Source organism: Stegodyphus dumicola, chromosome 5, assembly GCF_044657685.1.
Source record: "Stegodyphus dumicola isolate Sdum_Otavi_A_Nest chromosome 5, ASM4465768v1".
NCBI lineage: Eukaryota > Metazoa > Arthropoda > Arachnida > Araneae > Eresidae > Stegodyphus > Stegodyphus dumicola.
Window position 1 is genome coordinate 45,648,508 of NC_140772.1, and position 13,603 is coordinate 45,662,110.

Consider the following 13,603-nt stretch of genomic DNA (forward strand, 5'->3'; position numbering starts at 1 on the left):
GAGCGGTTTGCTACATAACACGGAGTGTCCCGACATCTAAGGGTCTGCTGAGGGAAAGGGAACAGCCGCTTAAAGGAGGTTCGGGAGTCGTTCTCTATGCAGCTGCATTTCCATAGATAAAATACAAGTCAACGAGTTCCGCTTTCGTGTAGCGTGTAGGCTGCCTTATTAAGAACGATCTACCATTAGTTCAAAAAGAGTTTAAGTTTAGGACAGTGTATAGCAGCAGTTCACTTTCATAGATTTGGACGAAACTAAGTTTAAATTTAAACGCAAGTGTAAACTCTGCAGAAGCATTTAAAACGCATATTACAACTACACAATGATTGTATAAATCCATAACTATAAAGTTTCGATATTACAATATATACAATAACTATATTGTATAACGAAAAATTTTTAAGGAGCTCTTTGTTTTGAAAATTCTTTGTAAAAATCTTTCTAGATATTCGTTTTATAAAGAGTTATATACGAGGGCCATCCAGGAAGTAGATTACGTTTCCGTCTGTGTCCGCTAGGGGCGGGGCTAGCGCGGCCATTTTGGGGTCAGAGCGTTGCGCAGCTCAGTCTGCATCTAGCCGTGCTAGTGAGAGGTTCGTGCTGTGCTCCGTTCAGATACTGTGACGGTTTGAAATGTCTGCGTTAATTGAAAATCCCGCGAGCTGCGAGGTGCGCTCAGTAATAAGGTTTCTGACTGCAAAAAACTGTAAACCGATAGAAATCTATCGGCAGCTTCGTGAAGTGTATGGGGACAACATTATCACTGAAGGTGGAGTGCGTCAGTGGGTCATAAGATTTCAAAATGGCCGAACCAATGTTCACGACGAAGATCGAAGTGGGAGACCCAGCATAGTGACCGCCGAACTTCTCGAAAAAGTCGATGCTAAAGTCCGTGAAAATCGAAATTTCACAATAACGGAACTTTCTTTGAGTTTTCCACAAATTTCGCGAAGTTTGTTGCACGAAATCATCAGCGAAAAGCAAGAAGAGGTAACGAAGTGGTTGAAGGCGCAGGCGGCCGAATTTTTCGACGAAGGAATTTCCAAGCTCGTACATCGCTACGATAAATGCCTTAATTTGTATGGTGACTATGTAGAAAAGTAGTATTTGAGTGTGGCTTTCATCTGTATATAATAAAATTTGTTTCCTATACTTTGTTTATTTTTTTATTCCAAAACGTAATCTACTTTCTGGATAGCCCTCGTAAATAAATAACGGAACTAGATTTTCATCTAATTTACCAGATATTTCAGTAGTATTATTGCTGATATTTGTCGAAATACAACTATCAAATTTATACTCTTCTCAAAGGAAATTTTAAAATACTTTCAAGGCCCTTATTTTCGCGAGCCTGTCGTAATCGCGAAAATTTAAGCCTCGCGAAATATTTAGTCCAAAGGGATTTGAATCCCGAAGGACTATTAGTTTCGTTTTGGCATTTTGCGTCGGACTCATAAATGTCGGTTCACTTTTCAAACTGTTGCCACAAAATGTTAGAGTCCTGCATTATATTTGAAGAAATTAAATAATGAAAAATCTGCATAAATGTATGTATATTTCTCGTATTGTGATAAAACAACGGTACATAGAGTCATCGAATTTTGAATAACGTAATCCTCCAACGAATATGAGCATGTGGAAGACCAAATTTGAAATTTGAAATTTGTTTTATGATCGATTTCCCTATTTTTTAAAACTTTGACGAATTTTTGATTAACAAACTCAAGGATTTCAAAGCGAGCAATGGCAACGTTGTGCAGAAAAAACATTTTTATCTCCAGCGCGTGAGTCTCTGTATCGGAAATTCTAAAGATATGCTCGTTTTAAAACTATTTTGCGATATTGCTGTTGCACTGGATCTTATGGTTTAAGTGCGAGGAACATGATATTTAATAAAGAAAGGTAACACACAAAATGTTAAAAAACGCCCCTTTGGACGTAATTTAAAATCTGAAACATTTCAGATTTTTTTTTTTTTTTTTTTCCCCGCCTCAAATAATAATAAATAAAGAATCAGAAATTTTTCACTTACCCAAAATTTAATGATTTATTGAACAGTGACAAGCTTTTTCTTAACAACTTTCTTTCTTATAACGATTTTTTTGAATAATATACAATTATATTTCTCGAATATAAAACAACAAAATTAATAGAAGGCTTAGAATTCACTTAGAATACTTTTTATCTCATGTTTGGCTTCAATACCGTTAAATACGCGCACAAGCCAAGAAGCGTGAATCGGTTTTAGTCGTGATATTCGCAAGTTCACAGATTCTTTTTCGTCTAGAAATTGAAGATCATTAGAATACCACTCATTCTTGAGCAAACGCTTGAACTCGCCATTTAGATGGGAACGAAGGGGGGGATGAACTTTTCGGACAAGAGGAAGTTTCTTAAAATGCTTTATGCAAAAGATGTGCTTTTGGAATTTTTCAATTTTCTCAACTTTACTTAGGTACTTTTGAAAGTTCTGTTCATATAAAATTCGCGAAATCACCGATATATTCATTTTCGCAAAAATAAGCGCCTTTACAGTACCCAAAAATATTTCTGAAAAACTTTCTTGGAAACTCCCTTTTTTCTTTTTCTTTGTTTCTTCTCTTCTATATACGAAGAATATTAGTTAGCTTGCGACGTGGCTTTGATTAGGGCAGTAACACCTATGCCCTACGTTGCTTTTGAAATACATGATTTATTTTTGTCATTATGCAGTTTCTTCATCGCTCATTATTGGCATACAATACGAGGACAAGCAATTTTCTCATTCAGGAATATATCTTAAAATGAAAGTTGCAAGTCTTGCTTAATGTAATGAAAGGAGCTGTTTGTTAATCTGCGTTAAAGGTGAAGGAAATGAAAATGAAGAAGCTAAAAAATTCATGGAATATTCTGGAAATATTTTAGGATGATTTAAGGAAAATCAAGCAATTTCAACAAGAAAATCATGTTCTGTTTATGTCAGCATTACATTCTGTATTGAATAATTCCTGTAAATTAACGGTTATTGCCTGGTGTAAAGGCTGAATGGCTGAAATTACCATTTCGGACATTCCCGATTCAGGCTTTTTCAAAATTACTGTTCGTGATTTTAATGTGCAGTATTTAAGTAACATGCACAAAGAATTTAAATATTGACACGTGACATAGTATGAGTGACCTGGTTGCGCATTATTATAACTCTTCCAAGAAGTATTATGGTTTTATAAACATTTAAATTAGACAAATATTCTGAAATACGGTATAAATATTTTCACTGAAGGTGGCAACAAATTGAGGCTCTTTCCCCACCCCTTCTGCAGGTGTTCTGGATGAGAACATCAAAAATCGTACCATTTCAGCCTTTTTACTTCCTTGTACGAAGTAAAAAGGAAGTATTGTAATTGCGAAAAGTTTCAGGCAGCATATTTCAAGGAAAAAATATCCATTTTGACCGCTATCGAATGCAATTTAACGATGTTTTTGCGTGATATCTGTACGTAAGGGCAGAATAAAATACTCTTTTCCTTCAAAAAAATTATAAAACTGCTTTAAAATTAATTTTGAAGAGAATTTTTCGTGGCGTCTGTACGAACGTATGTACGTACGTGCGTGCGTACGTACGTATCTCGCATAACTCAAAAACGAGTAGCCTCAGAACGTTGAAATTTTGTATATAGGACTGCTATAACATGTAGATGTGCACCTCGTATTTTGGTTGCAATCGGGTGCACCAAACGTATATAAATATATTTATATATATATATATATCCACTCTGTTACCCGGCTCAGTGATCTCAGTTTCTTTACTCTTATATGTTTGTAAATTGTACATTTTTTGCTCTAAAAATGATTGAATTATGTTGTTTTTATCTTCCGGTTAAGGATTTTATGCCTTTATTAAATCTGTGTGCAATATTTTTAGAATTATCAGCAATTTTAAAGTTTTTTAATTGCCGCTAAGCCTTTCTTTAATGGCGGCCATTGATGTTTACATTTGGAACAGGAGACTAGTGGATTTGTTGCCAATCTAGAGAAACTTAGCTTCGCAACAACAAAGATAATGCATTCATTTATTATTGCCAATTAAATCATGCTTAATTTTTTCTGGAATTTTTTCGGGGAAATAAGCGTTTGAGATTTACTTCGTAATTTTTAATAGAGATATTTTGAGTTTTTATGTATTTTTGCTTTCTTGCGAAGTAAGAACTGAATTAATTAAATGAGAAATACTCAATCGTCTGTGAAAAACTGTTTCTTTTTTGTTTTGTTTGCTTAATTTCTTTTATACATCATTCTAGCTTTATTATAGTTTTTGAATAGAACATGTGGCAACGATTAGATAATTCTATTCTTTAAATGATATTAATTTTGTGCATTATGAGTTATAATATGAACGAAATATATAAGTTAACTGTTATATAATTATTAATGCTGTTAAGTGAATCTAGCGCCAGAGTGTCGCTATGGTAAACAAATACTAGAGTGAATTTTAAAGAATGCATTTATTCTATTGTGGTTTATGCGCTGTCGGCGAAGTAGATTTAATTCAATCCAATAAGTTTAAATGAAATGCAAGAAAAAATGCGTATAATTTAATATTCCAATACAAGGAAGTCATGTGGTGTACACATCAGATTTTTTACTTTTAATCGTTCATTCAAAGAAACAAGCTGGACTAAATAAAACATATATTATCATTTAGGACTGTCCTCGGTTTTAATTATATCTCCAATTAAAGATGCGCCTTTTTCATGCAAATTACTTAAATTGATTTTTTGGAAACTTCAAGAGGTAAACCATATATCGCGTATACCATTACCGTCTTAAACAAAAACACATATACATCTAGAAACTCGAGATGGGTATGGCGAAAATCAAACTGTTTCGGAAATTCGTTATTCAATGAAAACATTGCCATATTAAAGGAGAATGAATATTTGCGTTCCCCGAGTATTGCTAAAGTGGAAGTTCTAATATACGTTAAATTTATGTAAGAAACGTGCTTGAGTAGAATTAACTCTATCGATAATTTATAAGAAGTCATTTTCGAAAGGATTTATAAAGATTTTATTTAAGGATATATATTATAATACGGATTTATCTCCGATTTATAAGGATTCAGGATTATGAATGCTGAATGTTTCATAACAGAAATGCCGAAATACACTTCTTTGAAGTCATCACGCTCTACAGAGAGAGACACAAAGTTTTCGGATTCTCTATTGTGGCTCAAATTAGTCTGGTATTACTGAGTAGCTATACGTAAAATTTTCGTATTAAAAGGAAGAGACGGACAAAATATTGTTATTTGCAATAAATAACAGATTACAATCTCTAGTAAAAAGGAAATGTTGCTTTAGTAATGGAACTTTCCACTTTGTTGCTCACAGTTTAAACAAATATACTGATTGCGGTAAAACCACTGATGAAACAGCAGTGTATCCTTCTGTACTTGCTCTTCTGTCTGATAAAAACTCAATGAATTTATGAAAAAAATTTTGTCTCTTTAAAGCGTGAAATACTTGTTTGGGAACCAGAAATTTGGAAAATTGGTTTTAAATTGTACCAAAAGAAATGCGTTTCCAAACACTTCAGTTAAAGCTTGTTGGATGCTTACGGCGAGAAGTGGAACGCATATGCCTGACTACTCAGTCCAAAGAAAATGGAACTGTGAAAAAGCATATCCTTAAACATATCCCCCTCCATATCCTTAAGCATATCCTTCTTTAGCCCGTTTACCTCCATAAAGCATACCCACATAGCACAAAAACATCCTTGGGATATCCCGAGGATGTTGCTCGCGGGATAGGCGCACATCCTCAGGACATCCCGGAATATCCCGCGAACCTCCTAAACACCTCCTCCCGAGTGCTTAATGTCACATCCCAGGATATCCTCAGGACATCCTAACTAAGTCCCATCGGCAGCGTGCGAGATGTTATTAGGATATGAACTCCTACTTACTACATCCTCAGGACATCCCGGGATATCCCAGTAACCTCCTAAACACATCCCATTATATCCTAAAAACATCCTATCTATGTCCCATCGACAGCGTATGGGATGTTATTAGGATTTAAAGTCCTACTTACTACATCATCAGGACATCCCGTAATATCCCAGTTTCCTCCTCTATAGATGAGGGTTGGTTGAAAATAGTGAAGGATTCTCTTAAATAATGGTAGACTCCGACTAAATTGAGAGATTTAACGATTACATGGTGCACCTGTGGCAACACAACGAATTTATGGAAGGGATTTGGAATTTTTATATGGTGAAAGACATAAAACAACTGATGCTTTAGAAAGCTGGCATCATAAAATGCATAATTACGTAAAAAAAATCTCATCCGTGTCATCAGACATAATCATCTTCGAACGTATAATGAAATTAAGAGCAGACGCCCAGTATTATAATGTTCTGAAATATAGAGAAGAGATGAAAATTCCTGGAAAAAAAAAAAAAACAAGGAAAATATACAAGTTAAATGAAGCGGTGAAAGCAATTGTTGCGAACTTTGAAGACGGTAAAACACATATTTTTAAATTGAGACACAAATGAAACACTCTATTCCTGCATTTATTTAGCGCTAAAATGTCATAAGAAATGTAACTTTCCGTAAGCTCAGACCAAAAGAATGAATAATTATACATTAGATTTAATTACATAGTTTCCTTTTATGCATATATACACTCATTTATGCATACTGAAATTTTGTTTGGCCTTTTTTAAAAGATAAAAGATTTTAAGCCAGTTATTGATTTGTGTACATAAATTTTAATTTGTTGTGTACATTAGTTTTAATTTGTTGTGTACTTGTAGCGTATTGAAAATGCTAAAAGACTTAAGCCTGAAGGAAAAGAATAAATTTTTAAAAGATCTTTATGCTGTTCGGGGTAAGTGCAACGAGAAAAATTGTATTTAAGCTAAAACTTTTCGGTACTTCCTTATTATAGTGGCCCCCGAAATAGAATCTCTGATCAACCGAGATATGTCACCAACACACCAACGTATAACATCATATTACATCGTCTCGACGTGTAGCATATCGTACAATATTAGCATCGTTTTCCATTTTTTTTCCTTCCGCCACGTGTTCTTATATTAACATATTGTTTCATTTTTGCTATGATTTTCGAATTTACATTATTTTCCTAAAGACATTCCTGGCTTTTTTATGAATATGAGGTAACAATCTATAATTTGCTAAATAAAGAGGTGGATGCCATATTATTTTTCCAAGAAAGAGGTCTTTTACCTAAGAGACGCGGTATGTGAAAGTGGCCGTAACACGAAACTGTATGTTACGACAAAACTATTTGGAGATGCAATGTTAAAAATTGATAAAAGAAGGGCCTCTTTATCAGATTCCGTAATTACTCAACATGTGCAAGATGGTTCAACGATCAATTCGGACTACTGAAAAGGACATAAAACGGAGCATCTTGAAGAAGCTGATTATAGTCACTTTACTGTCATCCGTAAGTGTAAGATCGTAGACCCAATAACAGTTGTTCACACAAAAAATATGGAAAGAATGTGGGGTTTAACCAAATGGCGTAATAAAAATCAACGGGGCACGACTCGGCATCACCTCAAATCATATCTTTCGGAATTTATGCGGAGAAAGTACATAGGAAAAAATGATGTTTTTAATGAATTGTTGATAACAATTCGGAATATGGGCTTGTCATAGCGATTATTAAAAGTATTCTATTCATTATAAGTATAATTATTGTTATTATTATATATTGTATCGTTTATTTTTACACTCGCGCCTCAGCTTTGCGAAATTACAGCTGTGTTCTCGACGTAAAACTAAGGTCTTCAAATAAGGTCGGGGGCTGCTATAATAAGGAAATATCGAATTTTCCGAACATTGTGAAATTTAAAAAGAATTAATCATACAAACAAAAGAAAAACAGTAAAGGATAAAATTTACAAAGAACCATAAATTGGAGAAATCATAAAAAATGTAAATGTCTCAAGGAAGCACAAGAAAGACAGAAATTTGAGAGACTTTGAATCTATTTTTCTAAAATGATATCAAGGTATACGAAATTAAAAACTGTTCCTATATTTAGAGCCTTTTTTCACTATCAATGCTGTGGCATTCGCTTAAATTCTAGAAGAGAATTTTTTTTCAACTAGCAGATGACTCACGGGTTGGAAAGAGCGAAATCCAAAGTTATTCGTAAAATACTTCATGGTGAGAAGGAAAAGGAAGATCATCATGTAAGTAATAAACCGGATAAACCACGTTTGACCTGAGCTGCTAAATGAACACAAATCACATAAAATTTATAATACAGACGAAACTGGTCTGTGTTACAGAATATTAAAAGAACACGCATGAATATTTATAAGTGAAACAGCACCTGGTTTAAAAACTGAAGAAAGGAGGTAGTGTATTATTAACGTGCAATATGGACATTTAGATTTTAGATCAGGGTATTACCAAAGTTTTCGAATATCATGAAAGAAAAGATATTCAGAAAATGATAAACAGAAATGAAACTTGTGAAAATGCAAGTAGTTTGAAGGAGATAAGTAAATCGATATAACCGAGTTTGACAGAGACTGCATCTCTGCCTTCAGGAAAGCGGGTTTTTGTAAGGACGAATCTCCTGGCACGGTTGAAGCGATGGTGTTGTCAGTCGATATTGTTATGATTAAATTTATTCCTATTTAAATAATTTTATTTTTAAAATTATTTATTTTAAATTCAGTTTCTTATTTTTTGCAGATAATTTGCCTCTCTTCTCTTTGATTTTCTTCTTTGCCAAGTATGTCGTTGTCTCACTGTAACTATCAGTCTAACATTTATAAAAGAGAAATAAACAAGTTCGAAGATCTAACATAGAATTAATTATTTATTTTTCAATTTTCTAAGTATTTTGATTGGAGTCATATTTTTCATAGTTACAGAGAGAAAATTCTTATGATGTAATCCGATTTGAAAAAATCCTAATAAAGTAAGCTTTATAGGAAATTTTACATGAAATTAGAAACGAAAATAATAGTAATAATAACTTAGTAAGACTGCAAAGCAATAAATTTTTCTTATTGTATATAAACCAGGCATTAACAGTTGTTCTAATTATTACCAATCACTGCATTCACTTAAAAAAATACACAATATTCTGATTTTTTAAGAATTCTTTTCATACTCTTTAATATATGTGCATTCTATTTTAACAACTAGATAAGCAAGAAGAACTTTAGTGTTAAATTAATCCTTTTAAAACAAAACAAAAAAGAGAGACAGAGCAGAAATTCATTCTTTTTCTTTGTTTTTTAGTCCTGAGGGACTGTTATTTTCGTTTTGCGATTTTGCGTCGAATCACTCTGAATGTCCGTTTCACTTTTCAAACTGTTGCCACCAAATATTATCACCAAATATTATATTACTTGAAGAAATTAACCAATGAAGAATCTTCAAAAATGTATGTATGTGTCTCGCATTGTGATAAAACAGAGGTACCTAGAGCCAACAAATTTTGAATGACGTAATTCTACTGCGAATAAGGCCATCTGGAAGTCCAAATTTGAAATATGGAATTTGTTTTGTTATCGATTTCATATTTTGTAAAACTTCAACGAATTTTTTACTAACAAACTCAAAGATTTCAAAGTGAGCCATGGCAACGTTGTAGAGAAGAAACATTTTCATCTCCAGCGCGTGAGACTGTATAATCGAAATTCGAAAGATAAATTTAAAATTATCTTGCGATATTGTTCTTGAACTGAATTTTATGGTTTCAGTGCGAAGAACGTGATATTGAATAAATAAAGTTAAGACACAAAATGTTAAAAAAAAACGCCCCTTTGGAAGTAATTTATAACCTGAAACCTTTCAGATCTTCTTTTTAGTCCAAAAGGGCTTTGTCCCTGAAGGACTATTGATTTCGCTTTGCGATTTTACGTCGAATCACTATAAACGGCGTATCACTTTTCAAATTGCTTCCACCAAATATATTTAAATAAATTAAATAATAAAGAATCTGCATAAATGTATGTATGTTTCTCGCGTTGTGATAAAACGACGGTACCTAGAGCCATCCAGTTTGAAAAGACGTAATCCTAATTGCGAATATGGACATCTGAAAGCCCAAATTTGAAATTTGGAATTTGTTTTATGATCGATTTCATATTTTGTAAAACTTTAACGAATTTTTTGATTAACTTAACGATTTGAAAGCGAGCAATGGCGACAGTCTACGGGGGGGGGAGACCTTTTTATCTCCAGTGCGTGAGGATGTGTATCGGAAATTCTAAAGATATGTTCAATTTAAAATTATCTTGCGATATTGCTCTTGAACTGAATTTTATGCTTTAAGTGCGTAGAACATGATATTTAATAAATAAATTTAACACACAAACGTTAGAAAAACGCCCCTTTGGACGTAATTTAAAATCTGAAACCTTTCAGTTTTTTTTTTTTTTTAATTTTAAAAGGACTAGTCACGATAATGAAAACATTTCAGTTTTGTTTTTTTTTCTTGAATTCAGGTATTCACTGTATCCATAATTTACTGTGAAAAATATATATATACTTTGTATTTTATTCCTGTAGGTATTCCTGTAGGTTACAGTACAAAATTAATGTCTAAATAATACATTGAGTTCAAATATCTGAACTAACTGCGACACAACCCATACGAATATTCAAAAAATGTGTATAATTCAGTTGCCCCTTTTTTCCCTGTGAGCTAACCATGCATTTATTATAATATAAAAAATAAGGTAAAGCCTTTTTTTTTTTTTTTTTTTTTTTTTTTTTTGTTGTTGTTGTTGTTGTTGTTGTTGTTCTTGTTTATTTTATTGTATTATCTATCAGTAAAGGTTAATTCAGTAGAAAAGATTGTTATTTCCTTAAAATAAAATATAAGGCACACATTTTTCGAAAACAATAAAGCAACTAAATCATTTATTTCTCTAAGGCTAAACAAGAACAATTTTATTTTTACTGTATCAAGCTGAAATAAAACAAACAAACAACAAAAAAAAAAAAAAAAAAAATCTGAAATTTTTCAGATTTTAAATTACGTCCAAAGGGGCGTTTTTTTAACGTTTTGAGTGTTACCTTTATTTATTAAATATCATGTTCTTTGCACTTAAACCATAAAATTCAGTTCAAGAGCAATATTGCAAAATAATGTTAAATTAAGCATATCTTTAGAATTTCCGATATACACAGTCTCGCGAGCTGGAGATAAAAGTATTTTTTTTTCTATATAACGTTGCCATTTCTCGCTTTTAAAGCATTGAGTTTGTAAATCAAAAATTCGTTAAAGTTTTACAAAATATAAAATCTATAATAAAACAAATTCCAAATTTGGGATTTCAGATGCCCATATTCGCAGTAGGATTTCGTCATTCAAAATTCGATGGCTCTATGTACCATTGTTTTATCACAATGCGAGAAATAGACAATCATTTATGCAGATTTTTCATTAATTTCTTCAAATATAATGCAGGACTCTAACATTTTGTGGCAACAGTTTGAAAAGTGAACCGACGTTTATGAGTCCGACGCAAAATGCCAAAACGAAAGCAATAGTCCTTCGGGACTGAAATCCCTTTGGACTAAAAAAAAAAATTAAAATTTTTATCTAATAAAATGTATAACCAACTTTTATTCAACTAAAACCGAACAATGCACTCATTTTCATTGCCAAAAAATAATTAAATTATAAAATTATCATGTTTTAAATTTATGAGCTTGCAGTGTTTAATAAGTTTTTCCCCTTTAATTGTTCGATAGATCCCGTTTTAACACCAAGAAATACACGCCTTGTGGAAAATTTTACACTGACTATTTTCAATTCGTGGCTTGCACACGAGGCTTTCAACAAATAATTCTTGCAAGTAATAATGCAGCAATTTCAATGTTTTCAAAATAAAGCCAAGGAATATGCTTAATGAAAATATTAAAATTTTTTTCAAGTCATTAATAAAAAATTTCGAATTAACCATAAATTATGTGAAAACAACACTTTTCTTGCATTAATACTTAACATGGTTTCAATACTTAACATGCTAATAACATGGTTTCATCAGAATAATAATAATAATTTAAAAAAAAAAGATTTATTTCTTGAAGCTATTGCCTCAGGTATCGTAGAGATTCTACAGAAAATTTTGTAATATCGGAAATTACTTACATTTTTTTAAGCGTTATAGGCAGTATAAAAGTGTAATTTTTAATGTTGTATTTCTTTTGTTTGAAAACTAAGCAAAATTTACTAAAAATCATTTCTGATATTCGGCCTTCAGCCAATTAATTATAATTATTAACTCACGTATTAATTCTATTACATATAACTACAAATAAACTTAAAATCAAATTTAGTCTTATAGTTTCAATAATTTTTATTTTTTATTTTTATTTATTAAAAAAAGCATAATTCATATTTTTTCTTCCTGAAACGGATTACAGTTTCGAGTAATGAATATTAAGCTTGCATTATCTTCGATTTTCAAAGCATTTGGCCCGCTCTCTAATGCTTTTGGTTTTATTACTTTGAAGCTTGTAAAAGCTGTAGTCCCTGTAGCGCAGTGGATAGCGCGTTGGACTTCTAATCCAAAGGTCCCGGGTTCGAATCCCGGCAGGGATGTGTTAGGCTGTCTATTCTCTTTTTAAACTAGAGAATAGTTCATACTGGCATGAAAAATTGCCTACTACGTTTTTCCATAAAGTTTACAATTCTCAAATAATGATTTTTGAAAGGAGAATAATTCATTCTTGCAACCCCAGCCGGTTTTTCATGCATTGCTTTATTGTTGATAATATTTTATCCACCATTTATTCTCGTGATGGAACTGTGCTTTTTCTCGACTCTGCATAAAAAAGCAGGATTTTTTCGAATATAAGCGTCCCAGCATTTAATATACATTCGTATTATAAACTGTCAAATGAAAAGTTTTCAGACAAGAGCTTTATTTTTTCTGACTGAATGAAAGTAATATGGTGATTTCCTGTTATGTTTTTACCACCAATCCTCGAATTCCATATCACAGATTATGTTCGTACTGCATTAATATAAATATTAACAAGACATAGTGCACAATAAAAATTAAGCTTTATTTAGGAACTTCGCGCACACTGCCCGACAGCCTGCCTGATTTTGCTCTGCTCACTACTCGTAAGAAACTTCTCCTCTAGGGTTGCCACACTTATCGGAGGGCGCAAGGCGCGCTCCTTATCGCCATCACCACAGAGTTTCCCCCCAGTTCCTTTAATGGCTATTCAAAGGAACGACATAGGTTATGAAATTATCTCAGAGTATCCGTACTGTCGGGTATTTTTACATGATTACAAAATTAGAATATAAAATTAGAAAAGATCAAAATGAAATTCAATATATAACAAGGTATTGACACATATAATAAAAATGAAATAACAAAAAATATGTTAAGATATGAATTTAAAAAAAAATGTTTTAAATTGTTATGTAAGAAGCAAGTTTCTTAGGGAAGTGAACATGTCTTCCCGATCTGGTGACAGTTTGTGTCTTAGAGAGTTCGTTTGCAGATTTATTCTGCTGAACTGTCTTTAAGTCTTTATTTGTTTTCAGTTCAGGCAAATTAGAGTCCGAAAGCAAATAGGCTGGTTTCACAC

General features: G+C 32.4%; 1 non-coding gene across 1 annotated transcript; it reads left to right on the forward strand.

Moving 5' to 3' along the window:
- The first annotated feature begins 12,526 nt into the window (after window positions 1-12,526).
- On the forward strand, window positions 12,527-12,599 carry TRNAR-UCU (transfer RNA arginine (anticodon UCU)). The gene has a single exon. It is a non-coding gene; the product is annotated as a tRNA-Arg (tRNA).
- Window positions 12,600-13,603: the final 1,004 nt, after the last annotated feature.